The 14004-nt window shown below is 36.5% G+C and overlaps 1 protein-coding gene across 4 annotated transcripts in view; it reads right to left on the bottom strand.

Annotated features, from left to right (window-relative positions):
- The window catches only part of LOC121732144 (integrin alpha-PS2), a 99901-nt gene that overhangs the window by 45243 nt on the left and 40654 nt on the right, over positions 1-14004 (bottom strand). The window lies entirely within an intron of this gene.

Below are 14004 nucleotides of genomic sequence, written 5' to 3' on the forward strand. Positions count from 1 at the left end.
ATATTACAAAAAACGAAATATAGAATAAAATACTTAATATATTATTTTAAAATTTCCCAAAAAAGTGGTTATCCTCTTCCAAAATTTAGCTATTTCACAGAAGGCCGACGTTTCCGGCGCATATTATAATATCAAAATGTTCTGACAGTTACGGCAGACGTTTGGGGTGCAACCCCACTAAAACATGAGTAAATTACTTTTAGTTGTCATAACACCAGTAGAATCTGATAATAATATGTTTTTAAATTACTCATTTGTATCATTTCCCTAACACATTATGTATTTAAACCAAACTCTCTACAAAAAATAAAGGTTAAAAAGAGTATAATGTTGTTCTTTGATCATTTGGTCTTCTTCCCAAATATATAACAAGTGTTTTAAAATGCAGCATCGACAATTTTTTGCCATAATTAATTAGTTTCTAAATGTGAAAACGTGTAAATGGTGTCTAGATTTTATACAGCCTTCTATAAATTAAAAAAACACTGTATGTTTTCCAAATAAATAAAATAAAAAATAAATAAAAATCTTAAGAAAAGGTACGACATCAATTCACCATCATCACCACAAACAACAAAAGCTAAAATGGCCAAAATAAAGACAAAGTGAGGTCTTACATGATAACAAGCTTATTGCCATAACAAACTGCCAATAACTATTCACACATCTTAATTCTTTAATTACTAGTTTAAGTTCAACAACATCATAAATGGAAGCAATAATTTAACTTGAAGTTAAACAAACATTCGCATATGGTTTAGTCTGTGTTTATATTTACTTTAATTATCGCGGTACAGAGCTATAGACCTGTTTTAAGAAGTATATTAGTAGATATTTACTGTATTGTTATTAGTTTGTATGCTTCCAATAGATCAAGTTTTGCATAATAATAATACACTTCTTCAAAGTTTATAGACATACATTTAATCATTTACCAAAGGGGTTAAAACTAGGGGGAGGAAATCAAAAAAATCCACAGATAAACTTTTCCTTGCAGAGAAAATCCAATCTTGTCAGTAGTACGCGATAAAATTATGTAAATGAGACAAATGATAATAGGCGACTGGCCCATAGACGACCCTAATTATTGTAATAAAAAAACTTTTCCTTGATAGTGATTGTCATCTCTCTCTCTTTCTATTTCCCTGTCTCCCTCTCTCGCTAACTGCAGTTGAAGGTCATCCCCTAATCAAAGCACTCGGACCACAAGCATTTCGATCAGGGCCGAGTTGGCCCATCAATCAGTTCATCAATTGGGACCAAATTGAGTGAATTGGTGAATTGGACCACTTGACGCTAATTGGTCCGGGCTATTAGTTGATTGGGCCAGCCATCAACATACCGTTCTGACCACGATCGAATACAGCCTACAGGAAAGACTAGAACTAAGGGATAAGGGATAGGTTGAAGAACTTAGAAGACTAAAAGACTACAGTAAAAGAACTAAAGAAAATAAGCAGACAACAGAAAAAAAAACTACACAGGATAAAAAGACTACCCCGATTACTATGTGATTGAAATTAGTTAATCGAAGTTCTAATTTCTGAGTTGTAACTTATCATAATAAACTTCTATAAAACTGATACTATTAAAAATGTTTTGTTATGAATATGCTACGGTCCTTCGAGCCTAAAATAGCGCTGTCAGTATGAATACATCGCTTTATTAATATAACCTCCGTTTGATTCATGTGTAATGAGATGAAACGATCAAAATTTAACAGCAATCAACATACAACAATAGCGAGTTAAAACACTGGAAATTCAACACAAAAGTTTTTATTGAATTGTTTTTGTAACAATAGATTCGGTATAGGGTTTTGAGAGCTGCACCAAAATATACATGACGCCTGCAACTCCTTTACATTTAAATCCGTTTATTGCAGGGAAACCGTAGTTTTTCCAGGCTAAAAATTATCCTATGACGTTTCCCGGGACTCAAAATATCTCCATACCAAATTTCAACAAAATCGCTTCAGCGGTTTGGGCGTGGAGAGGTAACAGACAGACACACTTTCGCATTTATAATGAAGACATCTGTGGCTTAGTTGGTGGGCTGTAGGTAGCTCAAGCCGGGGGACGCGGGTTCGAATCCCGCAGACTGAACAAAAAAGTTTTCAAAGTTCAGGGGTTATGGATGTGTATTAAATATGTGTATCATATAATAAAAATCCTAAATATATGTAAGTATAGTATAAAAGTATTAAATATATTTCCGTTGTCTGGTACCCGTAACACAAGTCCTTCAGGTTTCAGGTACTTAGCACGGGGCCAGACTGACGTGGTCTAAAGCGTCCATAGATATTATTATATTAGAGTGGTGTATGGTTTTGGGAGCTTTATAAATAAACGTGTTAAGGACAATTTTAAGTTGGTTTCTAATGTTTCACAAGTAAAAACCATTCCAATGACTATTTTTATGGCTTCGGAAATCCGCAACGCGACGCATCCTTTGCCAATTTCACAATCGATTCTAAAATGGCATGCACAACTTATTATGTTAGTTCTGTTTATTGAAGTACTAGCTGTCCCAGTGAACTTCTTGTCACTTTAAAACCTTCCCTTGACTTCTACGAATATTTTAAGACTAAAATCAGCCCAATCCGTTCAGCCGTTTTCGAGTTTTAGCGTTACTAACACAATTGAAAATCCATTTTTATATAATATGTAGATATAACTAAAATATTAAGTTTAAAATTAATTCAAGATTCAAAGTTAAAAAACCGTGGAGGAAACGGAGGCTTTTATTTTCGGAATTGTCCTACCACCAAGCAGCTTGGCAGAACCTTTGTAAGAAACTCGCACGGGGCCACTTTTTACCCCAAGCTAAGGAAGTCCCTACCATCAGACATTGTTTCTGACCGTTTGTCCCCTATATCACCAAGATACGTTATTACAAAACCATTATACAGTTATGTCGCCTACCGTATTCGATTACACGACAAATATTTTTCCCAATCATGAGCGGTGAGCACTTCACAACAGGTTCGTGTTTGCTCGTTTGACAATCACAACAATTACACAGACGAGATCTACCGACAACGGTACTGTGTGTACACAGAGATGAGTTTCTTTTCGATTTAGATTTTTTTAACCGACTTCCAAAAAGGTGGCGCTATTGTTGTTATAGCTTGTTAGCTTGTAACCAAAATCATTTTCTCTTACGAAAATATTTAACATGTTTGAGTTATTTTTCAGCTTAAAATAGTATAATTACTATTTTAAGCTGAAAAATAACTCAAACATGTTAAAAATTTTACAAAATATTTAAACACTAAACATATTTTTCAGCATGGGTAATCCCATGCTGAAAAATATGTTTAGTGTTTAAATATTTTGTAGTAAATTATTAATTAACTACAATATATCTACATATTTTTAGTGTTTAAATATTTTGTAGTAAAATTCTGTGCAGGAACCTAGGTAATTACCATTTTAAGCTGAAAAGTAACTCAAACATGTTACATATTTTCGTATGAGAAAATTATTTTGGTATTACGTATGTATGAGAATTTCGATGGCACCCGGCCCCTTAATTGTCATGAGTGATGCTGATGAGACTTAAGGACACGAGCCCCGGCACGGCCCGTCTCAGTGTGCTCACTCCTTTAATAGTGTTTCTAATAATTGTAACTGAATCTTTTTTAAGCTATTAAATAGCTTTTATTGCAGGTTTTGAGCGCGGCGACCGAAAGAAATCATCATCAAGAAATTCCGTAACGAAAACACCTAAAAAGTAACACTCTACACCCGGCGTTGACAGACTTTGGCACGATGTTTGCGTGCGTGCGACTAGACGTATGCGAATTATAATTGCATAAGAGGATAAAAGTGCTATGCAATAGCCGCGGCAGTCCCCGGGTGCCACGTGTATTTTTATTGAATTATTTTGATAATAAATAACTTATGACATTAGTGGGCATCTTAACTACGGGCTAGCAGTTTGTGAGTATTTCACTCCGTTCAGAGAGTAAAATAGTATATACTTTCTAATGTCTACCAGGTCCAGAAGTTTAGTGGCAAAGGTATAACGTTCATTCAGATATAGTACACAGTTAAAATAGCTTAGACCGCGACCAGGACATGAAATGCTAAAGACGTTCTCAAAGAATCTTCGAGAAAAATAATTCTTGACTATTAAACTCTACGTTTCTTTGAGTCTTAAGATGAAGCACATCGCGTGCATATGAAATGGTAAATCGAATTGTGCATATGCGATCGTTGACCCCGCAGCAGCCGCGGACGAAATAAATGACTGCCGGAGCACGCGTACGGCGCTAGAGACATGGTCACCATGCTCAAGACGTTTTGTGGACAAAGGAGAAACTTTTTTTATTCTCAAGCTTTCTCCTGTGTTGTTTGTTGTGTTTAAAAGACGAAAGAGTAATTTAAATATTTAATCCTAAATTCTAATTTATTACTCAAAGTGTTATGTTTTTAATGACCCTTTGAATCGCTGCTCCGCAAACCCCCTTTTTCCGCCGAGAAAATGCTTTTTAACAGAAAAAACATATTTCGAACCCAATTATTAGATAGATGGCAATAAAACCGCGAAATTCCTACCAAAAATGCCTATTTAAATTTAATGTAACTCCTTGTTCCTCTGTGTATCTTAAAAAAGGTTCTGAAATTTAAGACTTTTATTGATAAATTGCTGAGGTTATAAAAAGTGTCTATAATATAAATACTTTATTAATTACATAAAATGGTCCTTCGCGTCTACTTTACCTATATAATAAACAGAACTAAACATTCAATTTTGTTTTTATCCCGTTCTGGACAATCATGGTCGCCCTAACCACTCGACGGATCCCATTGATTTGTGTATTATCAACACGATGCGTTAATGTTGCAATGCTTTCAGCTCCGTTCCCGATCGTACCCGGCCCTCTGTCCCCGTCCCCGATCGGGAACACGAGGTATGCCCATACCCACGAGTACAGGCAAGATGTATGGCCCCTGTCACATTACAACGCCTCATATTAGTGACCATTCAATAAGTATTGTAATTGATGATGTGCATTTAGGGCTCTACAACTGTAGCCCGGTTAGCGAACTCGTAGAAATTCGCTTTTAGCCTATTGTAATATTGTGTTTCTTTCAGTCGCGCTCAAATATTCTAGATTTCTTAGGTATCATCATTCATCATCATTATCAACCTATTGCCGTCCACTGCTGAACGTAGGCCTCCCCCAATGAGCGCCAACCATCCCGATCTTGGGCAGCCCTCATCCATCCGCTGCCAGCCACTTTCTTCAAATCGTCGGTCCACCGCGCCGTGCTGCGGGACGTCCTACACTACGTTTGCCTAAGCGTGGTCTCCACTCTAACACTTGTCTGCTCCATCTACCGTCTTCCCGTCTGCAGACATGACCAGCCCACTTCCACTTCAGCGTGCTAATTCTATGAGCGATGTCGGTGACTTTAGTTCTCTGGCGAATGACTATATTAGGAATTTTGTCTACCAGAGATACTCTCAACATAGCTCTTTCCATAGCACGCTGAGCAACCTTAAACTTGTGAACTAGTCCTCCGGTGAGTGTCCACGTTTCAGCTCCGTATGTCATTACCGGTAGAACGCATTGATTAAAAACCCTGGACTTAAGGGATAGTGGGATCGACGATTCAAAGATATTTCGGTATCAAGTATAAATCTTAGGTATCAATTATCATCAACCCGTATCTTTCAGAATATAGAGGTAATATCCTGATAAGATAATACCCCTAATACTTCCAGTTAATGCAGAGAAACCAGTTATATTATATTTACCATAATTATATAATTATGGTATTTGTATATACAAAAACTATCTAATTAGAGGTATAAGACTCTATTAGAAGTATCTACACAAGGTGGCGCTTGTAAGTAGCATATCTTATAGTTGGAATTGGAACATACTACAAGCAACGCCTCCATAAGCAATAGACCTGTAGGTGTAGGTGGTAAGGACACAACAAGTCATTATCATGTTTTTGACTCGTCAGTTAAGATATTGAGATCCTATTTCACCGATGTTCAAGTTAATCGTTTGTTAAAGAATGAGTTGTTGCTCTCATTTTCCATATCAATGAAAGAGAGGACACATCGGCTGTCTCTATCCATGATGGGCAAAGATGGATACTAAATTTGTGACGTGGGAGATCCATACTGACGTGGGAGAGCTATGCTTCGGCACGAATGGGCCAGCTCGACCGGATTAATACCATGGGTTCACAGAAAACCGACGTGAAACAGCGTGAAACCGCAGGCCCTATCCCTTTTTTATCTTTACCCTTTTCCCTTCAATACCCTCCCCTATTTCCTTCCCTACCCTCCCCTATTACACTATTCCCTCTTAAAAGGTCGGCAACGCACCTGCAGCTCTTCTGATGCTGCGAGTGTCCATGGGCGACGGAAGTTGCTTTCCATCAGGTGACCCGTTTGCTCGTTTGCCCCCTTTTTTCATAAAAAAAATAGATAGCATACACAATTAGCGTCAATTATTGACGAATATACCCCGCTTGTGAGCTCATCATGCTCAACGTGGGAAAGCCGCTAAAGCATAAAAGCCGCTAAAATAATTTAGTTATCTTGGCAAATTCGCGGAAAGCTAAAGCCAAAACGATAACGTCACGCAAAACCGGTTGTTTGAGTTAGCTAATGACACTATTTGGTCACCAAACAACGACAGACAGCGCGACAAACTCGTAACCCCATTGTCCTTGACAACAGCAAATAGGTAAAGTAAAGAGAGCCCTATATGTAGAGATACTGCAAAAATATCCATTGCAGAACATAGAACCTCCTCCTCTTTGGAAAGCCGGTTAAAAATACTTTTTGCAGTACCCCCAGTAAAGGAACCTTACTAGGAATTGGGTGCGGTGTCTTAAATTCTGATGCTGAAAATCGAAACGAGATTAGAGGTAAGATAATTAGGTCCCAATGATACTACGAGTACTTGATAGAAATTACAGTTCAAATTCGAAAAATTATACAACATTTAGGTTTGTTTTTCTGCTTATTGCTTTATAACATTTTCAAATAAAAAGTTTGTCACTGAGAGCAGTTACAAACACTTGAATAGCGCCTGACAGAAACCAGCAAGACGTTAATAATGATGAGGGTTGATTAATTTTCGGTTCAACCACAAATAATTGAGTCAAACCTTTCGCAAGTGTCTCGTGGATCCTATTACGACCGCATCGAAGGCACAGATCTAGGGATCGTAGAAATGCCAAAACAATAATTATTAGTAATCCAGGTAGCGGATAATTTACATTTTACATGAAATTTCTATTTTTTTCCATCATTGAAAAGTCAGTTATTTCTAGTCAGTCATTGAAAATAATCTTCTCCCTTTCTGTAATCTGGTAAATATGAGTTTAGAGTCACCAAACACATTGTATTTTATACGCTTTTTATTAGCTTCACCTGTATTTTTGTTTGTAACCGACTTCTTTGGGCGCGATTTTGACCCACTTTAATTATGTTCTTGTTTAGAACGTCAAACTGTAACATTTTACTTATTAGTATATTCTTTTGTACTGTGAAGCTATTTCGACATTTCTATCGATTCCTCGCTTTGCAGGGCTGACCTAGTGCCCTTAGGAATATATTTAGTAACAGCTGACCATACATCTCGACCTGCAACACTGTTCACACGATCCCTGACTAGTACAAATTATGAGATTAATCTACCACTTCTCTGCAGTTTCGTTACTTTTTGATCTAGTCCATCTTTAGACAAAAAAATATCATCATCAAAGGAGAGGGGACAATACATCGTCGATGAACGTGCAAAACTTGGCTATTGGTATATTTTGGTGAACTCCAGTGTTGAATTGGATTGGAGAGTTGAATCTGATTCCTGACTCTTATTAAAGTTTTGAATTAAGATATTTAAAAAAAATACACTTTTTTTATATCTTAAATCAATGATTGTAAAGCACTTAGAAGCATTTCTCTGAACGTAAAATGTAACCACTACAAGGAACCATTCTCAACTGATAACACTAAGAAGTGGCCCAATTAGTTTTTTATCAGCATCCGTACTCCCGTTACCTCGGAGTTTTGTGATTTTGATCCCTATGTCGCCTAAATAAGATTCCTGTCGGAGGTTGATTAAGAACGGACCATAACCATAATGTATATTTTATTTGCAGTAAGAAATCTTTTTATAAGACTTCCCCAATTAGACATGTGCATAACATTCGAGTGACTTCAGGTCATTTGAAGTAGCAAGAAAAAGTCTTCCGACATGTGTCTAGTCATCATGGTATAGAAATCAGATTTCTCACGTGGTAGGTAATTTTTTTTTTTTTTATATTGGAATGTTTAGTATACCCCAAAGAAGCTTCCATATAAAGCACTGACGATTCAAAGGTTAGGTAAGCCTGTAGGGACATTTTAAAATATAAAAAATAAAGCTTCATATTTTCTTAACTAAGCTTCGCAGATATATACGTGAGAGAGCCATGCTTCGGCAAGAATGGGCCGGCTCGACCGGATAAATACCACGTTCTCACAGAAAACCGGCGTGAAACAGCGCTTGCGCTGTGTTTCGCCGAGTGAGTGAGTTTACCGGAGGCCCAATCCCCTAACCCCTACCCTATTCCCTTCCCTACCCTCAACTATTCCCTTCCCTTCCCTTCCCTACCCTCCCGTATTACCCTATTCCCTCTTAAAAGGCCGGCAACGCACTTGCAGCTCTTCTGATGCTGCGAGTGTCCATGGGCGACGGAAGCAGCTTTCCATCAGGTGACCCGTTTACTCGTTTGCCCCCTTATTTCATTAAAAAAAAATTTGCTCTAAACTAATTGATTTAGTCCTTGTTGTCTAAAACGTATTTCTAATTAACCTAAATAAGCAATTTTCTGAAATATATATTTTCTTTTTCAAAACTTTAAAATGGCTGCAGTTTCTGAACCCACCGCTAAAATAAAAATAAAAAACGCTCTATTATTTTTTATCAGCTTTACCACGGAATATATATTAGTAGTGCCAAGCTTTACCTAATGTACAAAACCCACCAGGTCTCCATGACGCTCGAGTGACTACAAAAAAAACACCCTCCCCTCCTCTACCAAAATTACTTATCAAAAAAACAATTCGGTATCTATGGAATTTCCTCCGTGATGTAGTGTGACTAGTGTGCTAGCAAGAAAATTTCGTAGCGATCTTTAAAAATCCAGTAGTGCCGTTACGAGAAGTCATTTGCTGCAGCTTCATGTCTGCTTCCAACTTGTACCCTGGCCGTGTCCTTAAAATCAACTCCTTTACTCTACTGTATAACATTATACTGTGTTACTGGTCGTTTACGTAGAAACGAGAGGATGTCGCTGGTAGGAAGTGCTCAACAGATCGGACGGCGTTTCAACGTCATCGCTGCTATTTTAATCGGCTTTTTATCGACCACCCATTAGCAGTGGTTTCTGATACATGATTGAAGTTCAATTGATCCTGGGAAAATGTCTTTAATTGTGTTTTACAGAAGAAAAGTTACAGAAGTTACAGAAGAAAAGTTAAAGAAGAAAAGTAGCAAAGAACTACTATGTTATAATATGTAAGCCCTCCTTTTTAACCGACTTCCAAAAAGGAGGAGGTTATATGTTCGGCTGTGGATATATTTTTTTTTTAATTTTGAGTCGAATAGTCGGGAAAACGCAATAATATTATGATACCATAGGATAGCCTATGTGATCGAAGGATTGCCTATGTGATCGAAGGATTGCCTATGTGATCGAAGGATTGCCTATGTGATCGAAGGATTGCCTATGTGATCGAAGGATTGCCTATGTGATCGAAGGATTGCCGATGTAAATGAGAATACTCTGTGATAACAAATACATAATCCTTAACTAATCTTCGTATGTTATCTGAGCCAGCGGTAGAGTTCTTGAAGTTTCTTTTTTAGTCAGAAGGATTTTCAAATTTCATCTAAGCGGGCCCCTAGACGATCAATTTAATTGTGCAATATCAGGTATTGTGCAATATTATTGGCCCTCTAGGGTTAATATTGAACACGCCTTTCAATCATAATGGCAAATAAGTTGTTCAATAAAATATTGTTCAATATTATGATAGGTCTAGGGGCCCGCTGAGAATATTAAATTTTTCTTCATTTAACACGTTATAATGGCTCATAACTGTCAATAATACTTTTAGGCAATAAACAATACAAATCAGGTATGACTTCCGGTAGGCGAGCGCACCGGATGTAGCGCGTTAGCCACTACTTACTACTTACTAGTCAGTAGTAAACACGCCTACATGATCACTAATCGGTAATCACTAACCATTTGTACAACCTACATATACTACTACGCAAAAATAGCACGCATTTCTGGGGTTCTCGACTTTATTGTATCGACATAGTATACAATTATTATGTCATCGACAGATCATAGGATCTGTCGATTATGTAGTGCTCATCAGAGCACGAGACTCGCCAAGCATACTGACAACAAATTTTATAAATATAATCTAGTTTTGTGTCTGGCCTCGTTTCTGTATCACTTTAGAAACTTTAATAATTGTAGAGTACTCTAGTGTGAAGGAGTCACAATAGATCCTCATGGGTCGCAGTGACGTCAGGGCTACAGTGACCTGCCTTCTTTAAAAAAAAAAAAAATTGTAGAGTTAAAGTGTGGTGATTTTTCTTCGACTGTTCCTCTGGATTTAAAGACTGTCGGAGGGACAAAGTTAAGCCTGAGCTTTGCCAAAATAAATAAGGAGAGAGATTTTTCTAGGATCTAGATCTAAGAAGCGTCCTGTGATGGGAAAATGTGTGGAATGGCTATAAGTCTGGGTAAGTTATTCAGAAAAGAGATTGGAAGAGCAAGATCTAGGAAGATGAGGTGCGGTACTAACTACATAACATCAGGCAATTCCTCTGCTCATTTGTGCCCACCACATGCTCACTATCATATTACTCACTTATTAGTATCACTGTACCACCTGTCTGTCGCAATCCTCAATGACACCGCGTTGCCCACGCCCGCCCACTGCTGGGAACAGCGACACTATGTTGCGCACTCTGTATTAGTGTTTAATAAACAGTTTAACTATTACAGCTATTGCGTTGTTCAAATTAATGATACTTAAATATTTTTAAAATAGAATAAAACATAAAGCCTCTTTAGGCTGTTATGAATGATGGCCACCATGATTGCGAAGCTGACAAAAGCCTTTTGCAGGCAATGGTAGACATAATATGTATCACGTCTTATTAGTCATCTATTACTATGGCAAAGGTAGAGAACTATTTCTTTTCAAAATTGGCGTATTTTTACTGACCTACAAAGGTCAGTAAAAATACGCCAATTTTGAATGGTAGGTATGGTCTTTATTGTAGCCAGGCTTGTGCCTGGCTACAATATAGACCATACATACCCGATTCAGAAGTAAAATTAATCTTCCAGAATAGCAGAGTATCTATTACACAGACCCAGAATATCTTCCCAACTCAGCCAGCATCACAAACAGTTCATCATCTGCCAACACGCCGTTGCACGCCGCCAGCCGAGCAGATGCGGCGATAGCGCACGACTCGGTTAGTCGTGTGAGCGAGCCGTGAGAATACTTTCTAGGTTTTAAGTCCAAGAAAAGTCTTTAATTTTACTAGACTTTTTACTATGTGCCTTTTGAAATACTGCTTAAGAATCCGACGTTTGAAGAAAATGTTTGGCTCGAATTATTTGGCAATCAACAAAGGTTGTAGATGAACATTTTCATATTTTTTTTAATAATTAAGGATAACTTATATCAAAGAAAGAATATGTGAAACCGTTATTCATTTAGATAAAAAGAAAGAACAAGCTTCAAAAATAACAAAAGATTTCTTTATCTTTTGTTATTTTTGAAGCTTGTCTCTATCTTTCTTTGTGTTACAAAAAACATTTTATCTCGACTTTCATTTGACAACCCTATTTCCATTATCGTTGCAATTAACAAGATAACACAATCAGCGAAATGCCAAAACAATCATCCCTTATCAGTAGAATGTTAAACTTGTCTGTCTGTTTGTAGATAAACAAACAAATAACGTAAGTCTCTGGAACAAGGCTATCTATTTGCATTTGTTTATTTTTAACACTTTTTTCTGATACAAATAAACGATAAAGGTTTAAAAACAAAGCCCAACTACGCATTATAATAATTATAATGGCATAGATAAGATGACTATAATTATTATAGTCATCTTATCTATGCCATCACTACGCATGAAATCAACAGTTTACGTGCTTTAATCGAACAAACATAATATAATCGTACAGGAACCTACTTGACTGAAAAAATTATTACCCTAAAAAAGTTAAATATAAAAAAAATATAAAAGTTACAGTTAAGGTATCTATCATAAGATATCTAGTGACTATAATGCTGATAAGGATATTAAGTAATAAGATCAAAAAAATAAACACTTCTTAGTAGCAGAATCCACAATAACTTTAGTTATCAAAGTTGATAATGCCAATAAGATACACAAAATGTCTATAGAAATACCATAGCCCACAATCGTGGTTTGGGGACCCACGCGCGCCCACGCGTGCGTCTGACCCACTAAGCTGTTAATTAAACTGTGATTATTTCATTAGCTAACCAACCCAACGAGGTTAAAGATCGGACACAGTATGATCCATCATTCGAAATGCAGTTGAGATGGGCCTTTGGGCTATAGCAATTTTAAAAAGGTTTAAAAAGGATTATAATACAAATTAAATATTATGTTATCCCCGTGCGAGTTCATAATGCCGGTTATTCTTACCGGGTTTGTTTCAAAACCGGTACGATTATTAATTTTTAACCGATTTGGAAACACAATTTCATTTCTTTTTTTTTTATTATAGAGTTTTAAGCATACTAATATATTATATTCTGTGGTTAAAGCTTAAAATCCAATCCAAAATCCATATTGATACTAGCAGTTGACTGCCGTTGTATCTTGATAATTGACTTTATTATTTAAAAACAAGAAATTAACCAATTGAATCTGTATAATCTAAGATAAAGATTGAAAATTTTCAATATTTAAGTTGTAAGAAAAGAGCAACAAAAAATTCTCAAAGCGAATAATTGAATCGAATCATGATACGAAATGTTAAGACCCAAAAATGTTCCACAATTTAGCAACACGTAATTCTTGCGTGAGCATTTACCTACAATGCTACATGTGTTCGTTTAAAAAAGACTTGTCAGTTACAAATCACTTGGGACCTCACTTAATTCGAGGTAATCTGTAACTCAGACTTACCACGACGCGAGAGGACTAATTAATGAATGACAGAAGATTTTACAAAATTTAAATACCCTGTTAAAATATTTTTGGAACGTTCCTTATCGCGCGTTCGGCGTAAAGGCTAGGGCTAGACAGAACTATATTTGACCTTGACACTTTTTTATTAGTACCTGGCACCTGCATGGTAGGGGCGGAGGGCGTTGATAGTATTCCTGTGCGTCAACTAGATGGCGTTTTTTTGAGAATAAACCGATGCGTTGTTAGTATTCGGGCGTCAATAGATGTATACAGGTTTTTTGAACATAAGAAATAACTTGGTTCCATTCGGATTGACACCTCTCAAGTTTTTTAATTATTAAAAAACCCAAGGAGAGAAAAAAATATTGTAATTTGTAAACTCTTTTTAAAATTAGAATAATCTAAAAAGACAATTTAACAGTGTTATCATCAAGATATAAATTATACAGGTTGTATCAAACTTGTTTGTAACCTTGGTCCCACACGATGATACCTCCTATAACGTTTATTATATCAAAACTTGCTTAGCAAAATAAGGATAACCTTGAGACTCTACCTAAATCATATTTAAACAAAAACAATCCAAACTACACAGTTTTTGCTTTTATAAAACAAAACTTTGCATGTCGAATATAAAAAGGAAATAAAGAAGATCTTGGCAAAACATTATATCTCCTTTGCAAAGATTAAAGAATACAAGTAGCCCAAAGCCGCTATACATCAAGTCACTACAATTGCGCCACAGTATATCATATATTATGTATACAGTA

Source organism: Aricia agestis, chromosome 11 (assembly GCF_905147365.1).
Source record: "Aricia agestis chromosome 11, ilAriAges1.1, whole genome shotgun sequence".
Lineage (NCBI taxonomy): Eukaryota > Metazoa > Arthropoda > Insecta > Lepidoptera > Lycaenidae > Aricia > Aricia agestis.